General features: G+C 37.0%; 1 pseudogene; it reads left to right on the top strand.

The window, feature by feature from the left end:
* The first annotated feature begins 5,613 nt into the window (after positions 1-5,613).
* Positions 5,614-10,264, top strand: part of LOC102811047 — a 65,239-nt pseudogene continuing 60,588 nt past the window's right edge.

The following is a 10,264-nucleotide window of genomic DNA, read 5'->3' as shown; positions in this document are numbered from 1 at the left end:
TATATAAATTAATGTATAATTTCTTAAATGAATGTATATACACTACATATACAAAACATTATATGTACATACCTCACATTGAAGTACCTGCAGGTGGTGTGTTTATATACATACATAGGGTGCTGCTGTGTGCCTTCGAGTCAGTAACTACTCATAGAGAACTTGTTTGGCGTCTCTAAGATTGAAAATCTTTACGGGAGCAGAAAGTCTCATGTTTTATATATATATACATACAGATATGCACACACACAAACAGCAGTAACTTCAGAATTAAAGCAATTCTATTCAGATTTCAGCTTCGTGTGATCTATAGCTAAATGATCTCAGAGTAGTTAGCTAAATAAACTTTCTCCTCACACAAAAAATGCAGCCTCATCTACATATTTATAAATATTTCAGTAAGGTCCGCTTGAACTGCAAGGTCGGTGGAAACCCTAAACCGTGGCCCTACGGGTCGAAATTGACTCGATGGCACTTAACAACAACAATTTTGTCAAATGGAGTCCAGGGTTGGCTCTTTGAGTTAATGCCCTGGACTGCAAAGTCGCTTTGAACCGCAAGGTATGTGGTTCAAGCTCTCCCTCTGGTAGCTCCTCAGAAACCCTATACAGGGTTGCTGTGAGTCGGAACCGACTCGAAAGCACTTCACAACAACAACATTACTGATTACGGAGTCCTGGTGTGACGCTTCAGGATAATGCGATGGATCACAAGGTCAGTTTGAACTACAAGGTTGGTGATTCAAACTGACCAGCTGCTCCTCAGAATTCCTATGCAGGGTCAGTATGAGTCGGAACCTATTTGATGGCACTTAACAACAACAATAATTATTTCTAGAAGTCTCTATCACATTAATTTTGCAAATACATGTAATATTTGAGATTCAACTCATTAGTTCTACTTAATATTTCAGGGTAGCTATAAGTTCATGGCACATAATGACAACAAGAACAATATTTTTGGAACTTTACATCAGCAACCCTGTATAGGGATTTCACGGAGTGGCTGGTGAGTAGAAAGAGCTCTTTAATTCTGTAAGTGAGAAAATTGAGGATTTTACGCTTAGTCACTTAGGAGTCCTGGTGTGGCACTGTACGGTACTGTACGATAAGCACTGGACTGCAAGGTCATTTTAACCACGAGATCAGCTGTCCAAACTCACCCATCAACTGTTCCTTGGAAACCCTAATCAGGGTCGACATGAGCCAGAACTAACTCACCGGCCCTTAGCAACAACAATAAATTAATATTGGTGATTTTAATCATGCATTTACTACACAGCTCTATGTTACATTTGCTAATTTTTGTCATGACTATAATAATTGCCCACCATCTGTCTGGCAGTTTGATGTATTGTGAGTAGCTTGCATTTTGCTTTGATGCTGGAAGCTATGTCATTAGGTACTTCAAATATTATCAGGGTCACCTATAGTGCAAAATTTTCAGAAGAACTTGCAAATTAAAATGGATTGAGAAGAAAAGACAGGGACTGAACGTGGAACAGATCAACAATTGCTGATATACAAATTCAGGCTGAAGCTGAATAAAATTTAAAAAGCCTATGAAAGCCAAAATGTGACTGCCCAAATATCCATCCCACATGCTGTTAGAGACTATCTCAAGAACAGATTTGATGCATTGTACACCAATGAACAAAGACTAGAGGAGTTCTAGAATGACATCAAAAACATCATACACAGACCAAAATGGTTGCCAGAACAGACTCTGAAGCTTGACTTGAATTCAGAATAGCTAAAGAGCCTGGAAGAAATGATGAGGTACAAGAGCTAAACAGAAAATTATAAAACACAGCTAAGGAAACAAAGTAAAATATAATAATGAAATGGGCAAATACCTGGAGTTAGAAAACCAAAAGTGAAGAAAACAATCAGGTTTTCTCAAACATAAGAACTGAAGAAAAATTTCAACCCTTCAGTTGCCATATTGAAAGATTCTGTTGTAGCACCATTGAATAAACAGTGAGCAGTTAACTATAAGATTGACAGTTCAAACCCATCAGTGGACCTTCAGAACTCCTATGGAGGGTCACTATGAGATGGAACCCACTCAAAGACACTTAACTCCTACCGCTACTATGAACAAAATATTGAATGGCACAGGAAACATTGAAAGAAGATGAAGATAGTAAACATTTACTGTATCAAAAAGAATTGGCCGATGTTCAACCACTGTAAATGGTAACTTATAATCAAGAACTGATGGTACTAAAGAAAGAAGTCTAAGTAGCACTAAAGACACTGGCAAAAAACAAGACTTCAGGAATTGATGGAATCCACTGTTGGAATACAAATTGAGATGTTTCAACAAACTAATGCTGTGCCAGAGGCTCTCATTATTCTATTCCAGAAATTTAGAAGACAGTTATTTAGTCAACCAATTGGAAGTGATTCATATTTGTGCACATTCTAAAGAAAAATGACCCAACAGAATGTAAAAATCATCTAACAAGATCATGAATATCATATGCAAGTAAATTTTTCCTGAAGATATTGCAAAAACTGTTGCAGCAGTCCATGGACAGGGAGCTTCCAGAAATTCAACTGAATTCAGAAAAGGACATTGCACTAAGTATATCATTGTTGATGTTAGATGGATCGTGGCTGAAAGCAGAGAGTACCAGAAAGATGATTACTTGTGCTTTATTGAATAGGCAAAGGCATTCCAGTGTGTGAATTATACACACAAAAAAAAATTATGGCTAACATTACAAACAATGAGAATTTCAGGATACCTAATTATGTACTTGAGAAGCCTGTATGTAAACAAAAAGGTATGCATTAGGACTGAACAAGGGAATACTGAGTTGTTCAAAATCTGGAAAAAGTATGTGACTGGGTTGGATTTTTTCATAAAACTAATTCAATCTGTATACTGAGTAAAAAAATCTGAGAAACTGGATTTTATAAAGAACAATGTTGTGTTAGGATTAGAGAAAGATTCATCAGCTATTCACAAATATGCATATAATGCTATCTTGCTTGCTGCAAGTGAAGAAGTGAAGGAGAGCCTTCAGTATGGATTGCTCCTCAATGTAAAGCAAACAAAAATTCTCACAACTGGACCAATAAGTAACATCACAATAAGTGGAGAAAAGATTGAAGTCATCAAACACTTATCTTTGCTTGGATCTACGATCAATGCTCATGGAAGCAGCAGTCAAGAAATAAAATGATTTATTGCTGTAGGCAAATCTTTTGCAAAAGACCTCTTTAAGTATTAAAGAGCAAAGATATCACTGTGAGGACTAAGATATTACTGCCCCAAACCATAGTATTTTCAATTGCTTCACATGCAGATGAAAGATGGGCAATGAATAGGGAAGACTGTAGAAGAATCTGAGCATTTGAATTATGGTATTGGTGAAGAATATTAAAAGTACCATAAACTGCAAGAAGAACAAGCACATCTGTCTTGAAAGAAATAACAGTCATAAAGTCCCATAGATGTTAGAATTTGCTAGACTTTTCTCTCATACTTTGTACATGTTTTCAGGAAGGTCCAGTCCCTGTAGAAAGATATCATGCTTAGCAAAGAGGAAAGTCAATGAAAAAGAGGAAGACCTTCAATGAGATGGACTGACACAGTCACAGCAACATTGGTTCAAACACTATAGAAAATGTAAGGAAGGAACAAGATCAGGTAGTGATTTGTTCTATTGTGCACAGTGTTTCTATGAGTTGAAACTGACTCACTGGCGCCTAATAACAATAAAGGCTTCATGATCTAGTTTCAGAAATCATCCAGTAAAAACCTTATGGATTACATCAGAATATTGCTAAGACTTGGACTCACTTATTTGGCTGCCTCAGCAGGAAGGACAAATTACTGGAGTAGAACATCATGTTTAGTAGGGTGGAGGGTCTGTGTTTGTCTATGACATCATTCCACTACTCATAGGTCAGAGTCTTATACTGTGGTGGCTTGCATGTGACTGTAATGCTGGCAGTTATGCCAGGGGTATATCAGATACCAGCAGGATGACTCATGGTAAGCAAGTTTATGCACAGTTTCCAGACTAAGACATACTAGGAAAAATAAGACACAGACAATTTCTGAATTCTTAGCCACTGAAAACCTTATGAATATTAGTGGAACACTGTCAGAAATAGTACCAAAAGATAAAGCTACTATAAATATCTGGAGAGCACTGTCAGATATTGTGCTAGAAGGCACTCAAAATATAACTTAAGAAGAGCTGCCTTCTCAAAGTAGCTTTAATCATAATGACAAGAATGGAGCAAAGCTTTTAGAACCTTCATTTGTTGGTGGGGCACAAATCAAAATGAACAGAGGCAGCTGTAAATATCCATTCATAATCAGAACATGGAATTTATGAAGTATGAATCTAGGAAAATTAGAAGTTGTCAAAAATTAAATGGATCGTTAAAATATATCCTAAGCATTAGTGAGCTGAAATTGACTGGTATTGACCATTTTGAATCAAATAGTCAAATGATTTATTATGCTCAAGTACAACAAATTGCAGAGGAATGGCATTGCTTTCATGATCAAAAAGAGTGTTTCAAGATCTGTCTTGAAGTACAGTGTTTTCAGTGATGAGATAAATTTCCTATTCCTACAAGGAATTCTGGTGTGGTACTATGAGTTAATGTGCTGAACTGCAAGGTTCATTTGAACCACAAGGTCAGTGGTTCAAGCTCACCAGTTGCCCCTCGGAAACCCTATGCAGGATCTCTATGAGTAGAACCCAACTCAATGGCACGTAACAAAGCAAGAAAGACCAGTTGTTATAACTTTTATTCAAATTGACTGACCACCCACTAAAGTCAGTGATGATGAAATTGAAGAATTGTATCAATTTTTTTCAGGAGCACAGAAGCTTCATAGAATGAGCACTGGAATGCAATTCATGGGTTTAGCATTTTGAGCCCAAAAGGACACCATAGGAGAAAGATGAGGTTTACTGATCCTGCAAATATTTAAAGCCTCAGAAACTCTATACAGGGTTGCTATAAGTTGGAACTAACTCTGTGGCACTTAGCAACAACAACCAATTTCTTAAGTCAGAAATTGATCAAACATGAAATAAAGATGCATTGATAATCACTGGTGACTGGAATATGAAAGTTGGAAACAAAGAGGAAGGATACATTCTGGCCTTGGTGATAGAAATGATGATGATGATTACATATAGAATGTTTCATGACCAATAACTTATTCATTGTAAAGATGCTTAAGATCACATGAAATAATTTTGCAAGACCAATAACATTCATTGCAAATACAATTTTTCTACAATATAAATGGTTACCATATATCTGGACTTCATCAGATGGAATACACAGGAGTCCAAGACTACATCTGTAGGAGACAGTGGAAAATGCAATATCATCAATCAAAACAAGGCCAGGGGCAGACTGTCAAACAAATTATCAATTACTCCTATGAAAGCTCAGGCTGAAGCTAGAGAAGCTTAAAACAAGCCCACAAGAATCAAAATATGACCTTGAATATAGCCTACCCTGAAGTTAAAGACAATCTCAAAAAAACATTTGCTGTGTTAGACATTAATAGCAGTAGACCAGAAGAGTCGTGAGATGACATAAACAACATCATACGGGAAGAAAGCAAATGGTTATTGAATATAAAGTGAAGCAAAAGCAAAAGGAAGAAATGATATTAAAAGTGGTAGTAAAAGAGCTGAACAGAAAATTTCAAAGGACAACTTTACAAGATAAGGTAAGTATTATAAAGCAATGTACAAAGACCTGGAGTTAGAAAACCAAAGGGGAAGAACATGTTCATCAGTTCTCAAACTGAAAGACTGAAGAAAAAATATAAGCCTTGGCTTCCAATATTGAAGGATTCTATGTGGGAAATACTGAATAATGAGGGAAGCATCAAAAGAAGCTGGAAGGAATACAGAGTCACCATATTAAAAAAAAAAAAATAGTTGATGCTCAGCCATTTCAAAAAGTAATATATAATCAAGTACCAATGGTAATGAAAGAAGAAATCCAAACTGCACAGAAGGCATTTTCAAAAACCAACACTTGAGTTCTAGCTTAGGCAGCACCAGAGACAGCCAGGTAGAAAAGGCTCCATGGGGGAGGGATTAAAACTCAGAGAATCTGCGCTCACGAAACAACAACAGAGCTCTGGATCTAGCATAAGGTCAGGGCATCAGGTTCCCGCATGCACAAGAGGGAAAATTATGATATATAGGAAAATACTGCAAGTTAGGTATCACTCAAGACGGGATAACCTGTGCAGCCACCCTACCCGGGTGGAGTTCAGAGAGTGGGGCAACAGCCAAACCAGCACAGGGAACTGGCACTAAAAGCAGTGCAGTGACATTTGCAAAAGGAGGTGCAGGGGTTTCTACATATTTTTTCCTTCTCTTCTCTGTCACAACTTCTTTGCCCAGCATGGACGCTTTCAGGTGGGTGGGTGCGCACCCAGCAAAATAAAGTCCAGCGCTGACCCTACAGTTTTCCCACGGCACAGAGAGAGAGTTTGGTGGCTGCTTAGGACATCAGCCTCGGGTCACAGCCCTAAAATTACCTTGTACCAGACCATTTCCTCTGCCTATCTAGCAAGAAAAAAGCAGTCCCGTCAAGCCTGACAGACAAACCATATGAACAATCTGTAAAACCCAAACATAAAAAGACGCAACTATCTCGAGAATTATGCTGTGCACACGCAGACACCTAACTGACCTTCAGAGGCAAAAATAATAGACAATCTTTTCTCAATATCTATATTTGCACTTCTATGATGGTGAGTAGAGGAGGGGCCTGAGTGAGCAGACACCCCACTCACTGCTGGAGGCTTCTATAGTGCACATACACTGCCTGTGTAGCAAGGCAACTGGACAGTAGGCCTCAGTTTTATTTTTGTTTCAAAGTGGTAGTTTTTGTCTCTGCTTTTATATTGCTTCTGCTTTTGGTCCTTTTGATCACACATTTTTCCTGGAGGTGGGAGCTTTTTCTTCCTATGTTACCCAAGAAAAGACAGCAATCATGGCCATAAAGCCAAACTACAAGCATACTCCATAATATTCCACCATTGAAACAAGAGCCAATAACAGCTTCTAAGCATTACATGCAAAAAGGGAAGACTATCTCCTGATCATATCCACCAGAAGGCACCCAGTAAGCTTAATAACACAACAGCAAACATCCATTTAAGCACTAAAAAACCAACATGACTATTGGAAATGACATATAAAACACAACAAAAGATCTCCAAACATGTCCAAAACCAGAAAACACTAACTGAGACAATGAGCTGGAGACAAACAAAGGCTCTCCAGAAGAGGAAGAGCAGTTTTGGATTTGCCTGAGAAGGAATTCAGAAGAATGATTTGGAAACAAATTCAAATGCTCTGAAAAGGGGTGGAGGAAAATATGGAAGAAATCAGGAAAGTACTACAAGAGCAATCAAATAAGATTGATACAACATTGGAAACACTTCAAAACCTTCAAAAAGATGCCCAGATGATTAATAATAAAATATCAAAAATGACAATACATTGAAAGAGGAAAGGAGCCAGAAGAGATTGAAGCCAAAACTAGTGAGCTGGAAGTCAAATCTCTCAATACTGCTAAGATAGAAGAGCAAGCAGAAAAAAGGTTTAAAAAATCTGAAGCGAGGCTAAGATTCCTCCTGGGTAACATGAAGGGGAACAACTTTAGAATTATTGGCATTCCGGAACAGGAAGAATCAGAAAAGTCCACAGAGGAGATAGTTGAAGAACTTCAGAAAGAAAATTGTCCTAACATTTTGAAAGATGAGAAGATAAACATTCTAGAAGCTGAATGTATCTCAGGAAGGATAGACTCCAAAAGAAATTCACCAAGTCACATAATAATCAAGCTCTCCAAATTAAAGACAAGGAGAGATTATTAGAAGCGGCCAGGGAGAAGAGAAGTGTCACTTACAAAGGCAAGCAAATAGATTAAGCTCTGACTATTCAGAACAAACCATGCAGGGAAGAAGGTAATGGGGACACATATAAAAAAAAACCCTAAAGGAAAGAAACTGCCAACTAAGAATCATCTATCCAGAAAAACTATCAATTAAATAAGGTGGTGCAATCAAAACATTCCAGGATAAACAGAATCTAACAGATTTTGTCAAAACCAATCCAGCACTTCAAAACATCCTAAAGGGAGTTCTTTGAACTGAAAACCAACAAGAACAGACAACAATCAGAGATTGACAGGCATGGCAACACCACCTGGAGCTCAGTCAACAGATAACAGAGTTCAGAATAAAACAAAACTACAACAACGAATTCAAAAGAGCTGGGAGGTCAACCAAAGATCAAAATAATATCAATGTCAAAGAAAGGGTAAATGTAGGAACTGAGATCCAGGTGGTGACGATGGCAGGTAGATTACAGGATACAATAGATTCTCTTAAATGGAGATAAAAATTAGTAGACTATAAGGTAACCCCAAAGAAAGTTAATACTCTACAACTTACCATGACAATGAACTTCCAAACAGAACAAGCAAACATGAAAACTAAGAAGTTGACAAGAACTAGCACAACAAAAATACAAACTCAGCATAAGAAGGCATGCAGTACAAAGGAAAGAGCAGCACTATCAAAAAATTAATATAATGGCAGCAATTAATTCATACCTATTGATAATGACATTGAATGTCAATGGATTGAATGCAGCAGTGAACAAAGAGTTGAAAAATGGATAAGAAAATAAGACCTTTCAATATGCTGCCTGCAAGAGACACACCTTACACACAAAGACAAAAACAGACTAAAAGAGTATGAAAATATATATATACCAAGCTAACTGCAACACTAAACAAGCAGGAGTTGCAATTCTAATCTCTGATAAAGTATAAACTTAAGACAAAAACCAGCATAAGAAATAAAGAAGGATACTATCTCATGATCAAAATGTCAATTGAGCAAGACGACATAACCATAATAAATATCGACGCTCCCAATTAAAAAGCACCAAGATATATGAAACAAATCCTACTAGAAATGAAGAAAGAAATAGATGCATCTACAATTATAATGGGGGATTTTAATACACCACTTTCAGAACAGGACAGAACAACCATAAAGAAACTTGACAAAGTTACAGAGGAACAAAACAGCACAATCAACCAACTTGACCTCATAGACGTGTACAGAGCATTCAACCCAACAACAGCACAATATACTTTCTTCTACAGTGCACATGGAACATTCTCCAGAATACACCATGTGTTAGATCACAAAGCAAGCCTCTGTAAATTTACAAACATCAAAATACTACAGAGCATCTTTTCAGACCACAATGCTATAAAGCTAGAAATCAACTATAAGAAGACTAAGGAAATAAAGTCAAATAGATGGAAACTGTTCAACACCCTGCTTAAAAGTGACTGGGCAAAAGAAGAAATTAAACGTGAATTCATAAAGTTCCTAGAAACAAACGAGAATGAAAACACAACATACCTTTGGGACACACAGAAAGCAGTGCTGAGGACAATTTATTACAATAATACATTGAAAAAGAAGAAAGAACCAAAATTAACGCATTAACACAGCATCTCCAACAATTAGAAACTGAACAACAGAGGGAACCTACAGTCACCAAAAGAAAAGAAATAATAAAGACAAGAGCAAAAATAAATGAGATGGAAAACAGAAAAACTATAGAAAGAATCAACAGGACAAAAGGCTGGTTCTTTGAAAGAATTAATAAAATTGAAAAACCATTGGCAAACACAACAAAAGAAAAGAGGGAGAAGACACAAATAACTCACATTAGAAACTACACAGGTGATGTCACAACAGAACCAAACAAAATCAAAAGGATAATAACAGAATACTATGAAGAGTTGTACTCCAACAAATTCGAAAACTTAGAATAACTTAGAATAACACGACCTACCAAAACTTACACAGAGTTAAATATAAAACTTGAACAGACCAATAGCAAAAGACAAAATTGATCAAAACATCAAAACAAAACAAAAGATGACCAGGACCAGATGGCTTCACTAGTGAGTTCTACCAAACATTCAGGGAAGAGCTCTCACCAACTCTACTCAAATTATTCCAGAATATAGAAGAGGATGGAAAACTCCCTAATACTTTTTTCGAAGCAAACATAACCCTCATAGCAAAACCAGGGAAAGATATCACTAAGAAAGAAAATTACAGACCAATATCCCTCATGAACATAGATGCACACATTCTCAATAAAATCCTAGCCAACAGAATCCAGAACCACATCAAAAAAATAATGCATCATGAC

This window comes from Chrysochloris asiatica, unplaced genomic scaffold (assembly GCF_000296735.1).
Source record: "Chrysochloris asiatica unplaced genomic scaffold, ChrAsi1.0 scaffold00170, whole genome shotgun sequence".
In the NCBI taxonomy this organism is placed as follows: Eukaryota; Metazoa; Chordata; class Mammalia; order Afrosoricida; family Chrysochloridae; genus Chrysochloris; species Chrysochloris asiatica.
The sequence above is the reverse complement of the archived record's forward strand: the minus strand, read 5'-3'. Positions and strand labels throughout refer to the sequence as shown.